This window comes from Zeus faber (assembly GCF_960531495.2).
Source record: "Zeus faber genome assembly, chromosome: 1".
Taxonomy (NCBI): domain Eukaryota; kingdom Metazoa; phylum Chordata; class Actinopteri; order Zeiformes; family Zeidae; genus Zeus; species Zeus faber.
This window is the reverse complement of record NC_137193.1, coordinates 1,389,697-1,414,498: the sequence shown is the minus strand read 5'-3', so window position 1 is coordinate 1,414,498 and position 24,802 is coordinate 1,389,697. Positions and strand designations below refer to the sequence as shown.

General features: G+C 48.9%; 1 protein-coding gene across 1 annotated transcript in view; it reads right to left on the bottom strand.

Annotated features, from left to right (window-relative positions):
- Positions 1 to 24,802, bottom strand: part of LOC307239227 (uncharacterized protein) — a gene marked incomplete at both ends in the record, with an annotated part of 90,094 nt that overhangs the window by 59,777 nt on the left and 5,515 nt on the right. The gene's annotated exons all lie outside the window — the stretch shown is intronic.

Below are 24,802 nucleotides of genomic sequence, written 5' to 3'. Positions count from 1 at the left end.
TTCATGAGGTTTATGTTCATCATTCTATTCATGAGGTTTATGATCATCATTCTATTCATGAGGTTTATGTTCATCATTCTATTCATGAGGTTTATGTTCAACATTCTATTCATGAGGTTTATGTTCATCATTCTATTCATGAGGTTTATGTTCATCATTCTATTCATGAGGTTTATGTTCATCATTCTATTCATGAGGTTTATGTTCAACATTCTATTCATGAGGTTTATGTTCATCATTCTATTCATGAGGTTTATGTTCAACATTCTATTCATGAGGTTTATGTTCATCATTCTATTCATGAGGTTTATGTTCAACGTCATATTCGTGAGGTTTATGTTCAACGTCATATTCATGAGGTTTATGTTCAACGTCATATTCATGAGGTTTATGTTCAACGTCATATTGATGAGGTTTATGTTCAACTTTCTATTCATGAGGTTTATGTTCAACGTCATATTGATGAGGTTTATGTTCAACTTTCTATTCATGAGGTTTATGTTCAACATTCTATTCATGAGGTTTATGTTCAACATTCTATTCATGAGGTTTATGTTCAACATTCTATTCATGAGGTTTATGTTCAACATTCTATTCATGAGGTTTATGTTCAACATTCTATTCATGAGGTTTATGTTCAACGTCATATTCATGAGGTTTATGTTCAACGTCATATTGATGAGGTTTATGTTCAACGTCATATTCATGAGGTTTATGTTCAACGTCATATTCATGAGGTTTATGTTCAACGTCATATTGATGAGGTTTATGTTCAACGTCATATTCATGAGGTTTATGTTCAACGTCATATTGATGAGGTTTATGTTCAATGTCATATTCATGAGGTTTATGTTCAACGTTATATTCATGAGGTTTATGTTCAACGTCATATTGATGAGGTTTATGTTCAACGTCATATTGATGAGGTTTATGTTCAACGTCATATTGATGAGGTTTATGTTCAACGTCATATTCATGAGGTTTATGTTCAACGTCATATTCATGAGGTTTATGTTCAACGTCATATTGATGAGGTTTATGTTCAACGTCATATTGATGAGGTTTATGTTCAACGTCATATTGATGAGGTTTATGTTCAACGTCATATTGATGAGGTTTATGTTCAATGTCATATTCATGAGGTTTATGTTCAACGTTATATTCATGAGGTTTATGTTCAACGTCATATTCATGAGGTTTATGTTCAACGTCATATTCATGAGGTTTATGTTCAACGTCATATTGATGAGGTTTATGTTCGTCATATTCATGAGGTTTATGTTCAATGTCATATTCATGAGGTTTATGTTCAACGTCATATTCATGAGGTTTATGTTCAACGTCATATTCATGAGGTTTATGTTCAACGTCATATTCATGAGGTTTATGTTCAACGTTATATTCATGAGGTTTATGTTCAACATCATATTCATGAGGTTTATGTTCAACGTCATATTCATGAGGTTTATGTTCAACGTCATATTCATGAAGTTTATGTTCAACGTCATATTCATGAGGTTTATGTTCAACGTCATATTCATGAGGTTTATGTTCAACGTCATATTCATGAGGTTTATGTTCAACGTCATATTCATGAGGTTTATGTTCAACGTTATATTCATGAGGTTTATGTTCAACGTTATATTCATGAGGTTTATGTTCAATGTCATATTCATGAGGTTTATGTTCAACGTCATATTCATGAGGTTTATGTTCAACGTCATATTCATGAGGTTTATGTTCAATGTCATATTCATGAGGTTTATGTGCAACGTCATATTCATGAGGTTTATGTTCAACGTTCTATTCATGAGGTTTATGTTCAACATCATATTCATGAGGTTTATGTTCAACGTCATATTCATGAGGTTTATGTTCAACGTCATATTCCGCCTCTTGCCGCCTGCCTCTTGCCGCCTGACTCTTGACTCTTGCCGCCTGCCTCTTGCCACCCGCCTCTTGCCGCCCGCCTCTTGCCACCTGACTCTTGCCGCCTGACTCTTGACTCTTGCCGCCCGCCTCTTGCTGCCTGACTCTTGACTCTTGCCGCCTGACTCTTGCGGCCTGACTCTTGACGCCTGACTCTTGACTCTTGCCGCCCGCCTCTTGCCGCCTGACTCTTGCCGCCCGCCTCTTGCTGCCCACCTCTTGCCTCCCGACTCTTGCCGCCTGCCTCTTGCCGCCTGCCTCTGGCCGCCTGACTCTTGACTCTTGCCGCCCGCCTCTTGACTCTTGCCGCCCACCTCTTGCCGCCCACCTCTTGCCACCCGCCTCTTGCCGCCCGACTCTTGCCGCCCGCGTCTTGCCGCCCGCCTCTTGCCACCTGACTCTTGCCGCCTGACTCTTGACTCTTGCCGCCTGCCTCTTGCCGCCCGCCTCTTGCCGCCTGGGTCTTGCCGCCTGACTCTTGACTCTTGCCGCCTGACTCTTGCGGCCTGACTCTTGACTCTTGCCGCCCGCCTCTTGCCGCCTGACTCTTGACTCTTGCCGCCCGCCTCTTGCTGCCCGACTCTTGCCGCCTGCCTCTTGCCGCCTGCCTCTTGCCGCCTAACTCTTGACTCTTGCCGCCCGCCTCTTGCCGCCTGATTCTTGACTCTTGCCGCCCGCCTCTTGCCGCCTGGCTCTTGCTGCCTGACTCTTGACTCTTGACGCCTGACTCTTGACTCTTGCCGCCTGACTCTTGCCGCCCGCCTCTTGCTGCCCGCCTCTTGCCGCCTGACTCTTGCCTCCCGCCTCTTGCCGCCTGCCTCTTGCTGCCTGACTCTTGACTCTTGCCGCCTGACTCTTGACTCTTGATGCCTGACTCTTGACTCTTGCCGCCCGCCTCTTGCCGCCTGACTCTTGCCTCCTGCCTCTTGCCGCCTGGCTCTTGCTGCCTGACTCTTGCCTCTTGACTCTTGATGCCTGACTCTTGACTCTTGCCGCCTGACTCTTGACTCTTGACGCCCGCCTCTTGCCGCCTGACTCTTGACGCCTCACTCTTGACTCTTTCCGTCTGGCTCTTGACGCCTGACTCTTGACGCCTGACTCTTGACTCTTTCTGCCTGGCTCTTGCCGCCTGACTCTTGACGCCTGACTCTTGCCGCTCGCCTCTTGCCGCCCGCCTCTTGCCGCCCGCCTCTTGCCGCCTGCCTCTTGCCGCCTGACTCTTGACTCTTGCCGCCCGCCTCTTGACTCTTGCCGCCCACCTCTTGCCACCCGCCTCTTGCCGCCCGACTCTTGCCGCCCGCCTCTTGCCGCCTGACTCTCGACTCTGGCCGCCCGCCTCTTGACTCTTGCCGCCCGCCTCTTGCCGCCTGACTCTTGCCGCCCGCCTCTTGACTCTTGCCGCCCACCTCTTGCCACCCGCCTCTTGCCGCCCGACTCTTGCCGCTCGCCTCTTGCCGCCCGCCTCTTGCCACCTGACTCTTGCCGCCTGACTCTCGCCGCCTGCCTCTTGCCACCTGACTCTTGACTCTTGCCGCCCGCCTCTTGCCGTCTGACTCTTGACTCTTGCCGCCCGCCTCTTGCCGCCTGGGTCTTGCCGCCTGACTCTTGACTCTTGCCGCCCGCCTCTTGCCGCCCGCCTCTTGCCGCCTGACTCTTGCCGCCCGCCTCTTGCCGCCTGACTCTTGCCGCCCGCCTCTTGCCGCCTGGCTCTTGCCGCCTGACTCTTGCCGCCTGACTCTTGCCGCCTGACTCTTGACTCTTGCCGCCCGCCTCTTGCCGCCCGCCTCTTGCCGCCTGACTCTTGCCGCCCGCCTCTTGCCGCCTGACTCTTGCCGCCCGCCTCTTGCCGCCTGGCTCTTGCCGCCTGACTCTTGCCGCCCGACTCTTGCCGCCTGGCTCTTGCCGTCTGACTCTTGACTCTTGCCGCCCGCCTCTTGCCGCCTGACTCTTGACTCTTGCTGCCTGACTCTTGACTCTTGCCGCCCGACTCTTGCCCCCTGACTCTTGCCGCCTGACTCTTGACTCTTGCCGCCTGACTCTTGACTCTTGCCGCCTGACTCTTGACGCTTGCCGCCTGACTCTTGACTCTTGCCGCCTGACTCTTGACCTTTTGCCGCCTGACTCTTGCCGTCTGACTCTTGCCGCCTGACTCTTGACTCTTGCCGCCTGACTCTTGCCGCCTGACTCTTGCCGCCCGCCTCTTGCCGCCTGATTCTTGACTCTTGCCGCCCGCCTCTTGCTGCCTGACTCTTGCCACCTGACTCTTGACGCCTGACTCTTGACTCTTGCCGCCCGCCTCTTGCCACCTGCTTCTTGCCGCCTGACTCTTGACGCCTGACTCTTGACTCTTGCCGCCTGACTCTTGCCGCCCGCCTCTTGCCGCCTGGCTCTTGCCGCCTGACTCTTGCCGCCCGACTCTTGCCGCCTGGCTCTTGCCGTCTGACTCTTGACTCTTGCTGCCTGACTCTTGACTCTTGCTGCCTGACTCTTGACTCTTGCCGGCCGACTCTTGCCGCCTGACTCTTGACTCTTGCCGCCTGACTCTTGCCGCCTGACTCTTGACTCTTGCCGCCTGACTCTTGCCGCCTGACTCTTGCCGCCTGACTCTTGACTCTTGCCGCCTGACTCTTGCCGCCCGCCTCTTGCCGCCTGATTCTTGACTCTTGCCGCCCACCTCTTGCCGCCTGACTCTTGCCGCCCGCCTCTTGCTGCCTGACTCTTGCCACCTGACTCTTGCCGCCCGCCTCTTGCCGCCTGCCTCTTGACTCTTGACGCCTGACTCTTGACTCTTGCCGCCTGACTCTTGAAGCCTGACTCTTGACTCTTGCCGCCTGACTATTGACTCTTGCCGCCTGACTCTTGACTCTTGCCGCCTGACTCTTGCCGCCTGCCTCTGGCCGCCCGACTCTTGCCGCCCGCCTCTTGCCGCCTGATTCTTGACTCTTGCCGCCCGCCTCTTGCCGCCTGACTCTTGACTCTTGACGCCTGACTCTTGACTCTTGCCGCCCGCCTCTTGCCGCCTGCCTCTTGCCGCCTGACTCTTGACGCCTGACTCTTGACTCTTGCCGCCTGACTCTTGAACATAAACCTCATGAATAGAATGATGAACATAAACCTCATGAATAGAATGAGGTTTATGTTCAACATTCTATTCATGAGGTTTATGTTCAACGTCATATTGATGAGGTTTATGTTCAACATTCTATTCATGAGGTTTATGTTCAACATTCTATTCATGAGGTTTATGTTCAACATTCTATTCATGAGGTTTATGTTCAACATTCTATTCATGAGGTTTATGTTCATCATTCTATTCATGAGGTTTATGTTCAACATTCTATTCATGAGGTTTATGTTCAACGTCATATTCATGAGGTTTATGTTCAACGTCATATTCATGAGGTTTATGTTCATCATTCTATTCATGAGGTTTATGTTCATCATTCTATTCATGAGGTTTATGTTCAACATTCTATTCATGAGGTTTATGTTCAACATTCTATTCATGAGGTTTATGTTCAACATTCTATTCATGAGGTTTATGTTCAACATTCTATTCATGAGGTTTATGTTCAACATTCTATTCATGAGGTTTATGTTCAACATTCTATTCATGAGGTTTATGTTCATCATTCTATTCATGAGGTTTATGTTCAACATTCTATTCATGAGGTTTATGTTCAACGTCATATTCATGAGGTTTATGTTCAACGTCATATTCATGAGGTTTATGTTCATCATTCTATTCATGAGGTTTATGTTCATCATTCTATTCATGAGGTTTATGTTCAACATTCTATTCATGAGGTTTATGTTCAACATTCTATTCATGAGGTTTATGTTCAACGTCATATTCGTGAGGTTTATGTTCAACGTCATATTCATGAGGTTTATGTTCAACGTCATATTCATGAGGTTTATGTTCAACGTCATATTGATGAGGTTTATGTTCAACTTTCTATTCATGAGGTTTATGTTCAACGTCATATTGATGAGGTTTATGTTCAACTTTCTATTCATGAGGTTTATGTTCAACATTCTATTCATGAGGTTTATGTTCAACATTCTATTCATGAGGTTTATGTTCAACATTCTATTCATGAGGTTTATGTTCAACATTCTATTCATGAGGTTTATGTTCAACATTCTATTCATGAGGTTTATGTTCAACGTCATATTCATGAGGTTTATGTTCAACGTCATATTGATGAGGTTTATGTTCAACGTCATATTCATGAGGTTTATGTTCAACGTCATATTCATGAGGTTTATGTTCAACGTCATATTGATGAGGTTTATGTTCAACGTCATATTCATGAGGTTTATGTTCAACGTCATATTGATGAGGTTTATGTTCAACGTCATATTGATGAGGTTTATGTTCAACATCATATTCATGAGGTTTATGTTCAATGTCATATTCATGAGGTTTATGTTCAACGTTATATTCATGAGGTTTATGTTCAACGTCATATTGATGAGGTTTATGTTCAACGTCATATTGATGAGGTTTATGTTCAACGTCATATTGATGAGGTTTATGTTCAACGTCATATTCATGAGGTTTATGTTCAACGTCATATTGATGAGGTTTATGTTCAACGTCATATTGATGAGGTTTATGTTCAACGTCATATTGATGAGGTTTATGTTCAACGTCATATTGATGAGGTTTATGTTCAACGTCATATTCATGAGGTTTATGTTCAATGTCATATTCATGAGGTTGATGTTCAACGTTATATTCATGAGGTTTATGTTCAACGTCATATTCATGAGGTTTATGTTCAACGTCATATTCATGAGGTTTATGTTCAACGTCATATTGATGAGGTTTATGTTCGTCATATTCATGAGGTTTATGTTCAATGTCATATTCATGAGGTTTATGTTCAACGTCATATTCATGAGGTTTATGTTCAACGTCATATTCATGAGGTTTATGTTCAACGTCATATTCATGAGGTTTATGTTCAACGTTATATTCATGAGGTTTATGTTCAACATCATATTCATGAGGTTTATGTTCAACGTCATATTCATGAGGTTTATGTTCAACGTCATATTCATGAAGTTTATGTTCAACGTCATATTCATGAGGTTTATGTTCAACGTCATATTCATGAGGTTTATGTTCAACGTCATATTCATGAGGTTTATGTTCAACGTCATATTCATGAGGTTTATGTTCAACGTCATATTCATGAGGTTTATGTTCAACGTTATATTCATGAGGTTTATGTTCAACGTTATATTCACGAGGTTTATGTTCAATGTCATATTCATGAGGTTTATGTTCAACGTCATATTCATGAGGTTTATGTTCAACGTCATATTCATGAGGTTTATGTTCAATGTCATATTCATGAGGTTTATGTTCAATGTCATATTCATGAGGTTTATGTTCAACGTTCTATTCATGAGGTTTATGTTCAACATCATATTCATGAGGTTTATGTTCAACGTCATATTCATGAGGTTTATGTTCAACGTCATATTCCGCCTCTTGCCGCCTGCCTCTTGCCGCCTGACTCTTGACTCTTGCCGCCTGCCTCTTGCCACCCGCCTCTTGCCGCCCGCCTCTTGCCACCTGACTCTTGCCGCCTGACTCTTGACTCTTGCCGCCCGCCTCTTGCTGCCTGACTCTTGACTCTTGCCGCCTGACTCTTGCGGCCTGACTCTTGACGCCTGACTCTTGACTCTTGCCGCCCGCCTCTTGCCGCCTGACTCTTGCCGCCCGCCTCTTGCTGCCCACCTCTTGCCTCCCGACTCTTGCCGCCTGCCTCTTGCCGCCTGCCTCTGGCCGCCTGACTCTTGACTCTTGCCGCCCGCCTCTTGACTCTTGCCGCCCACCTCTTGCCGCCCACCTCTTGCCACCCGCCTCTTGCCGCCCGACTCTTGCCGCCCGCGTCTTGCCGCCCGCCTCTTGCCACCTGACTCTTGCCGCCTGACTCTTGACTCTTGCCGCCTGCCTCTTGCCGCCCGCCTCTTGCCGCCTGGGTCTTGCCGCCTGACTCTTGACTCTTGCCGCCTGACTCTTGCGGCCTGACTCTTGACTCTTGCCGCCCGCCTCTTGCCGCCTGACTCTTGACTCTTGCCGCCCGCCTCTTGCTGCCCGACTCTTGCCGCCTGCCTCTTGCCGCCTGCCTCTTGCCGCCTAACTCTTGACTCTTGCCGCCCGCCTCTTGCCGCCTGATTCTTGACTCTTGCCGCCCGCCTCTTGCCGCCTGGCTCTTGCTGCCTGACTCTTGACTCTTGACGCCTGACTCTTGACTCTTGCCGCCTGACTCTTGCCGCCCGCCTCTTGCTGCCCGCCTCTTGCCGCCTGACTCTTGCCTCCCGCCTCTTGCCGCCTGCCTCTTGCTGCCTGACTCTTGACTCTTGCCGCCTGACTCTTGACTCTTGATGCCTGACTCTTGACTCTTGCCGCCCGCCTCTTGCCGCCTGACTCTTGCCTCCTGCCTCTTGCCGCCTGGCTCTTGCTGCCTGACTCTTGCCTCTTGACTCTTGATGCCTGACTCTTGACTCTTGCCGCCTGACTCTTGACTCTTGACGCCCGCCTCTTGCCGCCTGACTCTTGACGCCTCACTCTTGACTCTTTCCGTCTGGCTCTTGACGCCTGACTCTTGACGCCTGACTCTTGACTCTTTCTGCCTGGCTCTTGCCGCCTGACTCTTGACGCCTGACTCTTGCCGCTCGCCTCTTGCCGCCCGCCTCTTGCCGCCCGCCTCTTGCCGCCTGCCTCTTGCCGCCTGACTCTTGACTCTTGCCGCCCGCCTCTTGACTCTTGCCGCCCACCTCTTGCCACCCGCCTCTTGCCGCCCGACTCTTGCCGCCCGCCTCTTGCCGCCTGACTCTCGACTCTGGCCGCCCGCCTCTTGACTCTTGCCGCCCGCCTCTTGCCGCCTGACTCTTGCCGCCCGCCTCTTGACTCTTGCCGCCCACCTCTTGCCACCCGCCTCTTGCCGCCCGACTCTTGCCGCTCGCCTCTTGCCGCCCGCCTCTTGCCACCTGACTCTTGCCGCCTGACTCTCGCCGCCTGCCTCTTGCCACCTGACTCTTGACTCTTGCCGCCCGCCTCTTGCCGTCTGACTCTTGACTCTTGCCGCCCGCCTCTTGCCGCCTGGGTCTTGCCGCCTGACTCTTGACTCTTGCCGCCCGCCTCTTGCCGCCCGCCTCTTGCCGCCTGACTCTTGCCGCCCGCCTCTTGCCGCCTGACTCTTGCCGCCCGCCTCTTGCCGCCTGGCTCTTGCCGCCTGACTCTTGCCGCCTGACTCTTGCCGCCTGACTCTTGACTCTTGCCGCCCGCCTCTTGCCGCCCGCCTCTTGCCGCCTGACTCTTGCCGCCCGCCTCTTGCCGCCTGACTCTTGCCGCCCGCCTCTTGCCGCCTGGCTCTTGCCGCCTGACTCTTGCCGCCCGACTCTTGCCGCCTGGCTCTTGCCGTCTGACTCTTGACTCTTGCCGCCCGCCTCTTGCCGCCTGACTCTTGACTCTTGCTGCCTGACTCTTGACTCTTGCCGCCCGACTCTTGCCCCCTGACTCTTGCCGCCTGACTCTTGACTCTTGCCGCCTGACTCTTGACTCTTGCCGCCTGACTCTTGACGCTTGCCGCCTGACTCTTGACTCTTGCCGCCTGACTCTTGACCTTTTGCCGCCTGACTCTTGCCGTCTGACTCTTGCCGCCTGACTCTTGACTCTTGCCGCCTGACTCTTGCCGCCTGACTCTTGCCGCCCGCCTCTTGCCGCCTGATTCTTGACTCTTGCCGCCCGCCTCTTGCTGCCTGACTCTTGCCACCTGACTCTTGACGCCTGACTCTTGACTCTTGCCGCCCGCCTCTTGCCACCTGCTTCTTGCCGCCTGACTCTTGACGCCTGACTCTTGACTCTTGCCGCCTGACTCTTGCCGCCCGCCTCTTGCCGCCTGGCTCTTGCCGCCTGACTCTTGCCGCCCGACTCTTGCCGCCTGGCTCTTGCCGTCTGACTCTTGACTCTTGCTGCCTGACTCTTGACTCTTGCTGCCTGACTCTTGACTCTTGCCGCCCGACTCTTGCCGCCTGACTCTTGACTCTTGCCGCCTGACTCTTGCCGCCTGACTCTTGACTCTTGCCGCCTGACTCTTGACTCTTGCCGCCTGACTCTTGCCGCCTGACTCTTGACTCTTGCCGCCTGACTCTTGCCGCCCGCCTCTTGCCGCCTGATTCTTGACTCTTGCCGCCCACCTCTTGCCGCCTGACTCTTGCCGCCCGCCTCTTGCTGCCTGACTCTTGCCACCTGACTCTTGCCGCCCGCCTCTTGCCGCCTGCCTCTTGACTCTTGACGCCTGACTCTTGACTCTTGCCGCCTGACTCTTGAAGCCTGACTCTTGACTCTTGCCGCCTGACTATTGACTCTTGCCGCCTGACTCTTGCCGCCTGACTCTTGCCGCCTGCCTCTTGCCGCCCGACTCTTGCCGCCCGCCTCTTGCCGCCTGATTCTTGACTCTTGCCGCCCGCCTCTTGCCGCCTGACTCTTGACTCTTGACGCCTGACTCTTGACTCTTGCCGCCCGCCTCTTGCCGCCTGCCTCTTGCCGCCTGACTCTTGACGCCTGACTCTTGACTCTTGCCGCCTGACTCTTGACGCCTGACTCTTGCCGCCTGACTCTTGACTCTTGCCGCCTGACTCTTGACTCTTGACTATTGACTCTTGCCGCCTGACTCTTGACTCTTGCCGCCTGACTCTTGACTCTTGCCGCCTGACTCTTGCCCCTGACTCTTGACTCTTAACTCTTGACTCTTGCCGCCTGACTCTTGCCGCCTGACTCTTGACTCTTGACTCTTGCCGCCTGACTCTTGACTCTTGCCGCCTGACTCTTGCCGCCTGACTCTTGCCGCCTGACTCTTGCCGCCTGACTCTTGACTCTTGCCGCCTGACTCTTGCCGCCTGACTCTTGACTCTTGACTCTTTCCGCCTGACTCTTGCCGCCTGACTCTTGACTCTTGACTCTTGACGCCTGACTCTTGCCGCCTGACTCTTGACTCTTGCCGCCTGACTCTTGACTCTTGACTCTTGACGCCTGACTCTTGCCGCCTGACTCTTGACTCTTGACTCTTGCCGCCTGACTCTTGACTCTTGACTCTTGCCGCCTGACTCTTGCCGCCTGACTCTTGACTCTTGCCGCCTGACTCTTGCCGCCTGACTCTTGCCGCCTGACTCTTGACTCTTGCCGCCTCCCCTCTGCTCCTGGTGGTTTGTGCTGCTCCCGTCTTCCCTGTCACGCTCCTGATCCCCTGGAGCTCCTTGTCTCCTTGTTGTCTCCTTGTTGTCTCCTTGTTGTCTCCGTGTTGTCTCCGTGTTGTCTCCTTGTTGTCTCCTTGTTGTCTCTGTGTTGTCTCCGTGTTGTCTCCTTGTTGTCTCCTTGTTGTCTCCTTGTTGTCTCTGTGTTGTCTCCGTGTTGTCTCCTTGTTGTCTCCTTGTTGTCTCTGTGTTGTCTCCGTGTTGTCTCCTTGTTGTCTCCTTGTTGTCTCCTTGTTGTCTCTGTGTTGTCTCCGTGTTGTCTCCTTGTTGTCTCCGTGTTGTCTCCTTGTTGTCTCCGTGTTGTCTCCTTGTTGTCTCCTTGTTGTCTCCTTGTTGTCTCTGTGTTGTCTCCGTGTTGTCTCCTTGTTGTCTCCTTGTTGTCTCCGTGTTGTCTCCTTGTTGTCTCCTTGTTGTCTCCTTGTTGTCTCTGTGTTGTCTCCGTGTTGTCTCCTTGTTGTCTCCTTGTTGTCTCCGTGTTGTCTCCTTGTTGTCTCCTTGTTGTCTCCTTGTTGTCTCTGTGTTGTCTCTGTGTTGTCTCCTTGTTGTCTCCGTGTTGTCTCCGTGTTGTCTCCTTGTTGTCTCCGTGTTGTCTCCTTGTTGTCTCTGTGTTGTCTCCTTGTTGTCTCCTTGTTGTCTCTGTGTTGTCTCCTTGTTGTCTCTGTGTTGTCTCCTTGTTGTCTCCGTGTTGTCTCTGTGTTGTCTCCTTGTTGTCTCCGTGTTGTCTCCTTGTTGTCTCCGTGTTGTCTCCTTGTTGTCTCCGTGTTGTCTCCTTGTTGTCTCCTTGTTGTCTCCGTGTTGTCTCCTTGTTGTCTCTGTGTTGTCTCCGTGTTGTCTCCTTGTTGTCTCCTTGTTGTCTCCGTGTTGTCTCCTTGTTGTCTCCTTGTTGTCTCTGTGTTGTCTCCTTGTTGTCTCTGTGTTGTCTCTGTGTTGTCTCCTTGTTGTCTCCGTGTTGTCTCCGTGTTGTCTCCTTGTTGTCTCCGTGTTGTCTCCTTGTTGTCTCTGTGTTGTCTCCTTGTTGTCTCCTTGTTGTCTCTGTGTTGTCTCCTTGTTGTCTCTGTGTTGTCTCCTTGTTGTCTCCGTGTTGTCTCTGTGTTGTCTCCTTGTTGTCTCCGTGTTGTCTCCGTGTTGTCTCTGTGTTGTCTCCTTGTTGTCTCTGTGTTGTCTCCTTGTTGTCTCCTTGTTGTCTCTGTGTTGTCTCCTTGTTGTCTCTGTGTTGTCTCCTTGTTGTCTCCTTGTTGTCTCCGTGTTGTCTCCTTGTTGTCTCTGTGTTGTCTCCTTGTTGTCTCCTTGTTGTCTCTGTGTTGTCTCCTTGTTGTCTCTGTGTTGTCTCCTTGTTGTCTCCTTGTTGTCTCCTTGTTGTCTCTGTGTTGTCTCCTTGTTGTCTCTGTGTTGTCTCTGTGTTGTCTCCTTGTTGTCTCCGTGTTGTCTCCGTGTTGTCTCCGTGTTGTCTCCTTGTTGTCTCTGTGTTGTCTCCTTGTTGTCTCCTTGTTGTCTCTGTGTTGTCTCCTTGTTGTCTCTGTGTTGTCTCCTTGTTGTCTCCGTGTTGTCTCTGTGTTGTCTCCTTGTTGTCTCTGTGTTGTCTCCGTGTTGTCTCTGTGTTGTCTCCTTGTTGTCTCTGTGTTGTCTCCTTGTTGTCTCCTTGTTGTCTCTGTGTTGTCTCCTTGTTGTCTCTGTGTTGTCTCCTTGTTGTCTCCTTGTTGTCTCTGTGTTGTCTCCTTGTTGTCTCCTTGTTGTCTCTGTGTTGTCTCCGTGTTGTCTCTGTGTTGTCTCCTTGTTGTCTCTGTGTTGTCTCTGTGTTGTCTCCTTGTTGTCTCCTTGTTGTCTCTGTGTTGTCTCCTTGTTGTCTCCGTGTTGTCTCTGTGTTGTCTCCTTGTTGTCTCCTTGTTGTCTCTGTGTTGTCTCCTTGTTGTCTCCTTGTTGTCTCCTTGTTGTCTCCGTGTTGTCTCCTTGTTGTCTCCTTGTTGTCTCTGTGTTGTCTCCTTGTTGTCTCCTTGTTGTCTCTGTGTTGTCTCCTTGTTGTCTCCTTGTTGTCTCCTTGTTGTCTCCTTGTTGTCTCCTTGTTGTCTCCTTGTTGTCTCTGTGTTGTCTCCTTGTTGTCTCCGTGTTGTCTCTGTGTTGTCTCCTTGTTGTCTCCTTGTTGTCTCTGTGTTGTCTCCTTGTTGTTTCTGTGTTGTCTCCTTGTTGTCTCCTTGTTGTCTCTGTGTTGTCTCTGTGTTGTCTCCTTGTTGTCTCCTTGTTGTCTCCTTGTTGTCTCCGTGTTGTCTCCTTGTTGTCTCCTTGTTGTCTCTGTGTTGTCTCCTTGTTGTCTCCTTGTTGTCTCCTTGTTGTCTCCTTGTTGTCTCTGTGTTGTCTCCTTGTTGTCTCCTTGTTGTCTCCTTGTTGTCTCTGTGTTGTCTCCTTGTTGTCTCCTTGTTGTCTCCTTGTTGTCTCCGTGTTGTCTCCTTGTTGTGTGTCTGCAGGTGGCTCTTCCCTCGACCGTCCCACACTCAGTTATTGATTATTATTGATTCTTTGTGTGTTGTTCAAATACTAAAAGTGTTTGATCTGTTTGTTCACTGATTCAAGTCCTTGAAGCAGCTTCAGCTTTTACAAGTTTTCCACTCGGTTGCTGTGACAACAGTGGTGTTGATACATTTCTGCTGATTGATGGAACTTCACCGTCACAAACCAAGTTTAGCAACAAATGAAAACGAAATCCTTTGTTTTTCTGACGGGAGCAGCACCAAGACCCTCCACCAGGACCCTCCACCAGGACCCTCCACCAGGACCCTCCACCAAGACCCTCCACCAGGACCCTCCACCAGGACCCTCCACCAAGACCCTCCACCAGGACCCTCCACCAGGACCCTCCACCAAGACCCTCCACCAAGACCCTCCACCAGGACCCTCCACCAGGACCCTCCACCAGGACCCTCCACCAAGACCCTCCACCAGGACCCTCCACCAGGACCCTCCACCAAGACCCTCCACCAGGACCCTCCACCAGGACCCTCCACCAGGACCCTCCACCAAGACCCTCCACCAAGACCCTCCACCAGGACCCTCCACCAAGACCCTCCACCAGGACCCTCCACCAGGACCCTCCACCAAGACCCTCCACCAGGACCCTCCACCAGGACCCTCCACCAGGACCCTCCACCAAGACCCTCCACCAGGACCCTCCACCAAGACCCTCCACCAAGACCCTCCACCAGGACCCTCCACCAAGACCCTCCACCAGGACCCTCCACCAGGACCCTCCACCAAGACCCTCCACCAGGACCCTCCACCAAGACCCTCCACCAGGACCCTCCACCAGGACCCTCCACCAAGGCAACAGGGAGCAAAGCATGTGAGCGCTGTGCTGAGCTCCGCCTCCTGCTCCGCCTCCTCCTTTACGCTTCATCTGTTTCTTTTGAGCTTAAACATGTTTTTGTCAAGGTTGTTTGTTTTCTCAGCCACACCACTGCCAACAACACAACAACAACAACAACAACAACTTGGTGTTGAGTTAAATCAGGTTTTTATTGGTATTTCATTGTTTTTTGAGGCTGGTGGGTGACGGTGGGTGACGGTGGGTGACGTCGGAAACGCTCCAACGCGGTAGGGGGCGGTGACGCACCTTGAGGCCGCGTGGCAGCCGCCATGTTACGGGAAGAAGAAGGAGCTGGAGGAGGAGGAGGCTAGCGGCTAAGTAGCTTAGCTGCTCCGGGGCAGCGGGGGCTTGGACGCCGCGCTGCAGTTGTTGTTGTTGTTGTTGTTGTTGTTCTTGTTCATCTGACGCCATTTTTCACGTCTCCTCGGAGCGTCCAGCGGACGTGACGTGGCTTCCGGTTCAACTTGACGCGGGGTGAGCGGCCGATGCGCAGCGTGTTTTCGTGGTGCGTTCACATCCCTCGGAATATTTAGACGTAGTTTTGTACACGCTCAGCAAGTGTAGGTCTGTAGTCATAGTAGTCAAACTACTGCACGTATTCTTGTCAAACATGAATAAGACCATGTTGCACTTATAACACAGTCTGTGAACGTCATATTGTATTTGTGAAAAGGCAAAAAAGGCAGATTTCACTGTTTTTCCACAACTAGACCAAACTGGACCAGGTCCAGATCAAAACTAGATCATCCCAGGGAGGCTGAAGCTTCTTTCAACGAGGGAGGTTCCTAACGACTCGTTTACCAGAGGGTTAAACTCGTGTTTAAACTTAGACTAGTGGACTTATCTAAGTTTAAACACCTAATTTAAACATGCACTAGTTTAAACATAGACTAGTCAACTTATCCAAGTTTAAACTCGTGTTTAAACTTCGACTAATTTAAACATGCACTAGTTTAAACTTATACTAGTTGACCAGTCTAAAAGTCCAAAAAAGTGCTGCGTATATCATAAGAGCAATTAGAAAACATTGATCACATTCTTCGATAACCAAAAGCGATTTCAAATGCTGCTGCCCAGACATATTTCACCGTCTTTGGGGTGTATCGCAGGCGGCCAAGCTCCACCTCCCCGTAGGTGCACCAGAGCCCTGGGCGGCCAGGATCCTGGACCCTGGACGGGGACGGGGCAAGGCGCAGCCAATAGTCCATGGGCCGGGGAAGTCTTCTGTACGGCACATGCCAGTGTCAGTGACAATGTCAACATGTCAATTTGTACATTAATATAATAATAATTATAGAGCTTGAAAACTTTAACTGACTAGTATTTCTGGTGCCGACTAGCATTGGTAGCAGCGTTTAATTGACTAGTCGACTAATCGTGCACATCTGTAGTGAAAATAGGAACAAAGTGGATTTTGCTGTATATTTAGAGAGGAGGCCAGAATGACCTGTGCACAAGTAAATGCCAAGTAAATATATTAATGTCATAACAGTCGTGTAGTTCGGATCGTCTTAAGATGAGTCTGAAATACCAAATAACATACTGAATAGTCAACAATGTAACATTTGGAATGAGTATTTTTTTTATTTATTTCATAAACCCCTTTTTCTGTACACGTGATGTAAACAACACAGACTTCCAGGATGTATGAGGTCACGCCCCCGCAGCACAAGTAAGGGTGTTGCTGGTGGAGTATTTAGTTGGTCAGGTGGTCGGTTGATCGGTTACATTGTTCGTTGGTTCATTAGTTAGTTGGTTGGTGTTGCAGCAGCGTTTGCAGAACTTGAGTTCGTACTTTGATGTATTTGTTTGATGGGTGTTTTGTCGTTTCTCCCCCTGCGGAGCAGAGTATGCAGAGGGCGGAGGCGCTGAGGGCGATGCTCCAGCGGCCAGTGCGGCCAGATGCGGAGCACATGTGGGGCTTGATGGAAGAAACGCTTTCAGGACACGAGGAGGAAGTTTGTCGCTTAAAAAGAGAAAAGATGGAGCTGAGCAAGTTAGTGAACGCTGCTTGGAGTCCTCAGGTGGTGCTGCACACTGCAGGTCTGGAGCCTCCACACCTTCACACCCACCTGTTTAACACCACCTCCTTCTATGATCTGTGCCTGACATCAGCCTCCAGGGCTTAATAAAGTCTTATGTTCAACACACAACATGCTTCATCAGCCGCTGCAGCTCCTGACAAACTCTTCAAGGAGCAAGAGACAACTTTTTTGCTTGATCATGAAGTTACTGTTGATTGCACCGTGTAATGTTTATAGAATAATGACACCGTCAGCGTTCAGATTGGTTCCCTATAAGCCTCCGTATCACTACGCATTCAGACTGCCCTCGGCTACCAACTCCTGGCTAAATGATGGATTTACGGGGGTGCATCACAGGAAGTGCGTCACAGGAAGTGCGTCAGCCATTAGTGGTAATGTCAGAGGGTGGACTCGTCTCCACCAGGTAGATCATAAACCCTTGAATTGAAATGACTCATTCAAATGGGTGGAGAAATGTAAAAGCCATAGTGGTTTTTGTCCAGAAAAAATGCAGCTACCCCCGTTTACTTGTGTTTGTTTACAAGCCAGTCTTGCCCCTCCAAATATGGCGGCCACTTTGTTGGCGTGTCGCAGCGGCGTCACGCTTGAGCGGGCGAGACGGGCTTGTAAACAAACACAAGTACACGGGGGAGTGGCGGGCTGTCTGGGTAAAAGCACCAGGACTTTATATCTTTCATGCAGGTCCATGACCTCATGGCCGGAAAGAAATAAAATTACGCCAGAATTGTGACAATTTCCAGCCAATTTCAGCCTCATGAAGTCATTGGAAGGACAGATGTTTTAATACACTTTTTAGAAAGAGAAGCTCTGCTTGAGGGATTGTGATGCATGAATATTGTGTTCCATACGCAGTCTATTCATTAACTATTTATCAGACCATTATTTTCTTGATTAATCAATGTAGTGATATCATCGATTAATCGACATATCGTTGCAGCTCTAGTCTATTGTTTCCTGTTTGTCAGTGTCCAGTGCAGCGCTTCTTGCCTTCAACAAGTTTACATAGAGATTCACCAACAATGAGGGACTGACAATCTGGTTACTCATATTCCAAAAAGCTAGCATTGATTTTCACATTTCTCTCTGTCTGTAAAGAGGAGCTTCCCCCTGAGCAGCAGGAGGAGGAGGAGCCGGGGCCCCCGCACATTAAAGAGGAAGAGGAGGAGTTCCCCGTGAAGACTGAACATGATGATGAGTGCGCTCAGTGGTCCCAGCTTCATCAGCGCCAAACTGAGGAGGAGAGAGAGGCAGAAGCTGTAGCCAGCACCTCAACTCAACAGATGGAAACACAAGCTGATGGAGAGGACTGGGGAGTGTCAGAAGCAGCCAGTAGCTCAGATCCAGCTGCTGCTTTACAACCAGCTGGTGCTGAGCAGCTCTTCTCTTCACACGCCTCTCAAACTGACACTGAGGACAGTGACGGAGGTCGGGAAAAGGCCGCGGAACCTCCGTCGGGTTCTCAAACACTGGAACCGGGGCACACGCTCCGTGTTGGTTCTACTTTAGGTTGTAAAGTTTGCGGAGGACCTTTCCTTTCCAGTTTGTCGTTATTGATTCACGCTCGACTCCATGCAGAAGACTGTGGCTTGTGCGGAAAACACTTGGAGCCTTCGGAGACGCTGGAGCTTCACTTCCAAACGCACAGAACGTGCGGTGTTTGCGGTAAGGTCAGTGCCTCCATCAGCGCGCTGGAGCGGCACATGCGGGTTCACGCCCGACGGAACTCGGTCGCCTGTGCTGTCTGCGGGGAAGGCTTTCCCTTCAAGGGAGATCTGAGGAGGCACTTGCGAACACACTCCGGGGCGGGGCCCTTCGGCTGCTCGCTGTGCGGCAAAGGATTCCACTCCAGATATAATCTCCACATCCACACCCGACTCCACACCGGAGAGAAGCCTTTTGTCTGCTCGCTGTGCGGCAAAACCTTCAACCAGAAGGCGAATCTCAACGCGCACGTCCGACTGCACGCCGGAGGGAAGCCGTTCGGCTGCGGCGTTTGCGGGAAGGGCTTCACCAAGCAGCGCTACGTCCGCACCCACCGCTGCGAGAAAGGGCAGTTGTGAAGTGAATAAATAATATCGGACGCGTCCTTTCTGATTTGGACTGTTTGGGGTGTATGTGTTTAACAGAGGGCTCCGAAGCCAGACAGCCCCAAAACATGTTGAGACACAGAGCCTCAATGATGTTCATACTGTCTCAAAACGTTGTTTCATAGGAATCAAACGGAAAGGCCCAAAGTCCATCACGTGTGGCAGGTGGATGTTGCAGTCTCCTATTCCCTGCAACACGTTATCTGCTGCAGGATTTGGACTAAAGTGACTTTAAAGGTGCAGTCTGTATAATTTAGTGGCATCTAGCGGTGAGGTTGCAGCTCACCGCTAGATACACCAACTCAACACCCCTCCAGGTGGTGGTGCAACATGGCGGCTCCCGTGGAGGAGACGGTGAGCGCCAAACTCATCAAAGTTCCTCTCTAGAGCCAGTGTTTGGTTTGTCCCTTCTGGACTCCTGTACAATCATGGCGGTGCAACACGGCGGCCTCTGTGAAGCGTACCCGCTCCCAATGTAGATGAAAACAGCTCATTCTAAGGTAACGCCAGAACAAGCATTCTTATTTTCATGTGATTAAACACTAATTAAAACATACTTATAAATGTTATATTCCATTTCTGACAAGTCCACTCTGTAAACTCTACAAACTGCATCTTTAACTTTAATGACGTCCACTTTGGTTTGCACTGGCAGGTCACAGGATACCAAATTAAAATATACTGGAGAAGTCAGTACTTCAGTTCTTATGTGTATGTGTGAACTCAGCGCTACTTGTTTTTTACATGAATTTGTTTGTTGATTTTCTAAACTTTATTTAATACAGTTATATTTTTGTATTATTGTTAGAAATAGGCTCATATTATTAGTCGTAGTTATATAATAGTCATATAAGTTATCCTTATTATAATGAATATTGCTATTATTATTATAGTAACAATAATATTACAATGCTCCACTCTCATATATATGTACAAACATACATACATAGAGACAGGGTTTAATGAAGGGTTATCTCGTTTAAAACCACTTATTTAATTCTGGTAACATGATTTGTCGCTCCCACTGTCGTGTTTTTGTAAAGAGTTTATAAAGATTTCTTGTGTTCTTGTGGAGGGGATGGTAGCTCAGGAGGTAGAGCTGGTGGTCTAGTGATCTAAAGGTTGCTGGTTGGATCCCAGGCTCCTCCTGCTAGCATGCTGTAGTGTCCTTGAGCAAGACACTTAACCCCTAATTGCTCCTGATGGCTGCGTCCGTCGGTGTTTGAACAATTGTAAGTGGCTTTGGATAAAAGTGTCTGATCAATGTAATGTGACAGACCGATCCGCTGCCAACCAATCACAGAAGGCGTAACAAGTTAGGGCATCAATAAGGAGACGGTAGATCAGGCGGTAGAGCTGGTGGTCTAGTGATCCAAAGGTTGCTGGTTCAATCCCAGGCTCCTCCTGCTAGCATGCTGTAGTGTCCTTGAGCAAGACACTTAACCCCTAATTGCTCCTGATGGCTGCGTCCGTCAGTGTTGAAACAATTGTGAGTCGCTTTGGATAAAAGCGTCTGCTAAATGAAATGTAATATGTAATATCAACAGAGCCCCTTGCTCTCCGCTTGGGCTTCCCCTCACATCTCCATAGCAAGGACTTTAAAGAGCAGGTTATAACAACACAACAGTTTTGATATAAAATGATCTTACATTTCTCTTCCATCTGTGTAAGGTTTGGTGGAGGCCTTGAAATGTGCGCTGCCTGTTAGTGTGGAAGGTATTTAAGTAGTTAAATATGATTACAACTTATTGATATTTATTTTCTATATTTTTGTTTTGAGTCTCATGTGGACATTTTGTTATTACCTCCTGATTCAGGAGCAACCAACTGGATTGAACATACAGATGTATAATACAGTGTAGGTTTGAAGGCATATTGTCATGATTTCTGAGCAACATCATCTGACAGCAGGTGTTTTGTGTTCCAACAGTAAGTCCAATAAATTCCACTTTTGGTTCCAGACCATTTTCATTCAATGTTGACAGAAATCAAACAAACAGGTATTTTTTGCATATAATCAATGAATCAAGTAGGAAACCGTTGCCTGATAGTTTTCAGCAGGAAGCTGATGTTCAGCAGAAACACATTCTGAACAATCAGTAATAAATACTCAACCCCAGAATAACCACCAAAGGCAGACTCAACATGTGGGCAAAACAGTACACAGCCTGAGCAGCATGGTGCAGGACACACTGCCCCATGAACTTGTGCTCATTGATGCTGAAATGCTAATGCTAGGTAGCGCAGCACAGAGAAACACTGAATGTGACACAACAGGAACGTTGTTATTATTACATTACATTGATCAGACGCTTTTATCCAAAGCCACTTACAATTATTCAAACACCGACGGACGCAGCCATCAGGAGCAATTAGGGGTTAAGTGTCTTGCTCAAGGACACTACAGCATGCTAGCAGGAGGAGCCTGGGATCCAACCAGCAACCTTTAGATGACTAGACCACCAGCTCTACCTCCTGAGCTACCATCCCCACTGTTGTCACCAGAGCAAACTCTGGAATACAGGAAGTAGACAGGCACCTCTTAACTATTAGAATAAAATAACACCAACAGCTGTGTCCTCTATCTAAGGAAACAACATAAAGCCTGGCGCACACAGGGCTCCACATTACCCACAATGCAATCTGTGAAAGCGAAGATCCCTATATCTAACGTGACAGGTGCTTGACACCAGTGAATGATAGGTTTCTACAATGAGGTGGATGTGGTTCCTACAGTAAGGTGGACGTGGTTCCTACAGTAAACCGGAAGTGGTTCCTACAGTAAGGTGGACGTGGTTCAGTGTGTTCCTACAGTGAGGTGGACGTGGTTCAGTGTGTTCCTACAGTGAGGTGGACGTGGTTCGTACAGTGAGGTGGACGTGGGACCTACAGTGAGGTCGCTATGCATGGAGACCTTGCTGAGCACAGGAGGGTCTGCTCCTCCTGCTGGACTCTACCAGAAAAAAAAAACACCACCATCTGGATTGAAGTATTTGTGGCTTTTTGGCCGATGTACTTCACTCTCTATTGGATCAACTCTAACCTTCTCTCTGTAGACTGATTTCCACATTTGAAATCTAAAGGTGAATACATAGAGCGGCCACTCTTGATGGAGACAGAGCTGGGTTCAGGACTGTCAGGACTCTGGAGTCTTCTGGAGTCCACCGCTCCAAAGGCTGGATGGAGAAGAGGTGCTATTCCCAACACTGTCCTGCTGAGCCCGTACGTACCTGAGTAGGACATCACAACAAGTTGAGGGCTTCTCTCATGAGGGTGTTATGATGTGTCTCTTTAAATCGCCCTGATAAGAAAAGTCTCTTCACAAACCCAACATTTGGAGGGTTTCTCCTTGGTGTCAACGTGCATTTGTTCTTCAAGCTTCCTGTTTGAGGGCCACGTTCCACCACAAACACCTTCTATGAGTTTCATAGTGAAGGTTCAGAGTCTCTGTGGATTCCAAATGTTTACCACACCAACCACGCTGTCCTACATGGACTGTGGCATGATGCATAATTAAAATATCAACTTTGGGCTCTGGTTCCACTGTTTGAGAACCTGACGGAGGTTCCGGGGCCTCCTCCTGACCTCCGTCACTGTCCTCAGTGTCAGTTTGAGAGGAGTGTGAAGAGAGGAGCTGCTCAGCACCAGCTGGTTGTAAAGCAGCAGCTGGATCTGAGCTACTGGCTGCTTCTGACACTCCCCAGTCCTCTCCATCAGCTTGTGTTTCCATCTGTTGAGTTGAGGTGCTGGCTACAGCTTCTGCCTCTCTCTCCTCCTCAGTTTGGCGCTGATGAAGCTGGGACCACTGAGCGCACTCTTCATCATGTTCAGTCTTAACGGGGAACTCCTCCTCTTCCTCTTTAATGTGCGGGGGCCCCGGCTCCTCCTGGCCCAGACCGGGGCCCCGCTCCTGCTTCTCAGGGGGAAGCTCTGGAGGCAACGCTGCCAGATCTAAATAAAAGAACCATGAAAATCACACATAAGAGTTGGTGTTATTATTCAGGACTTATACAGTTCTTATAATGAAGAGTAGAAGAACCGGCACTAGTAGTATTTGCAGCCTTCTCTTTGCTGAAAACTAAACCGGTGGAGGAACATCAAAGAGCGTTTTATAAAGGTTTTCGGATGATGTATTCCTATGTGGATTTACAAAAGCATGACAATTGGATGAATTGAACTTGGAAAACAATGACGTCAATCTCATTTTCATGTTTTATATGTAGTGTGAAAGAGTGTCTAAAAACTCCCTCTGGTATCAGGGTGGCTTGAAGAGGGGCAGGCTGTCAGATAACACGTGTTAATTCATCCTCATTGTAGTGAGGCGTGTGTAGTGACTCATTCACACCAATAAACGAGCAATCACACACAGAGCGGAAGGACCACGTTGCTCTGTTATCAACGAGTTCAACAGCTCAACGGAAGAGTGCAATGAACGGAAGCCATCAGACCAAACTAGAGTTTGCTCGGATGGTCAAGTCCTCCTCTCGGTCACGCCTTTTTTCCCCTGCCAGGATGCATTTAGAAGACTGCTCTTTACGTGGGAAACATGAATCTAGCCACAATGCCCAAACTTGGTCTTGAAACTCACACCACCTGTGGAGTTTGTGGTAAAATACCTTCCTGGTTTCAGGACATTGAAAGACACCTGCAGTCCACAGCAAACAAAAACCCTCCGGATGTTCAGTTTGTGAGAAAGGCTTTTGGTTCAATGTGAGGTGACGCGTGAGGAAACATGCAAAGAAGATTCAGTTGGAACAGTCACTCAGTCTTTGGTGAAGGATTCTGTTCCAGGTTGTCCACAAGGGGGAGAAACCCTTCAGCTGCAACTTCTGTGGTTAGAGCTGCAGCGGTTAGTCAAGTCATTGATTGATTAATTGCCACCATCACTATTTTGACAATCGTTTTGAGTCACTTTTTAGGAAGAATATTCTTATTGCAGCTTGTTAGATGTGAATGCTTCCTTCTTTCTTTTGTGCTGTGTGACCGTCTACTGAATATCTTTGGCTTGTGACAACACATTTGAGGACGTCCTCTTGGCTTTTGGGAAACGTACGTCCACATTTTTAACATTTCATGACATTTTATGGACAAAACAAAGAAACAATGAATGGGGAAAACAATGGACAGATGAATGGACGATGAGCGTAGCGGTTAGTTGCAGCTCTATCTATAATAAAAGCTCCAGTGACGATGGAGCTCTGAGACGACATGTCCCTGTGTCCACACGGGGGAGAAGCTCTGCAGCTGCAGCAGCGCCTGCGGGAGAAAAGCCTCGACCGAAGAAGATATCTGAAAACACACAAGGAAAGCTGCAGCTAACCATTACTTTCATCATTGGCAATGACACCTTTCCAACGATTTCCCGCCTCTGGATAATCGAGCGGGCTTCTTCTTTAATTTGACCTTCATCGCTCATGTCATTATTAAAGTGACGATATTGTTCAAGTTCAAGTTCAAGTTCAAGAGATTATTTGTCACATACATATACATACGTTCATACATATATGCAGTGAAATGTCATGACACCCGGTGATTACGCACAATAAGCTCTATAAATACTAAAAAATACCAAAATATGCGTAATCGCCACAAGGTGCTAATAACAGTGTTGTAATCATGGTCTCTCTGTGGTAAACGTCACGTCAACAATCGTAGAGTTCTGTGGTGGCAGCGAGCTCCACCAATCAGCTGTTACACTTTTAGGAGCCTGAGTTGTGTCGTCCTTCTCCATGACATGGGGAATAGAACATGTTTTCCTCAGAGCAAGGTTGATATGGTACGGAGGTGTGGCTTCTACAGGAGCAGGTTCCATCCTTCCACCATCTCAGCTCATGGTCCCTGTCTACCTTGGACGGTCACCACATCATGGCTGATCATCAAAACCCCGGACTCAGAACATGAATGAGGTTTTCACTTCCGGAAACTCACTGCTGAGCTCTGGGGACCTCTTTAAAAAGTACTGCACTGCAATGAAATGCCACCCGTTATCATTGAATGTACTTCAAGGTTTAATTATGGGATTCAAGGGGGCCTATTAAACTCCTTTTCAACAGGTTAATATAGGTGTCTGAGGTCTCCAGAACATGTTTTTGAAGGTATACAACTCAGAT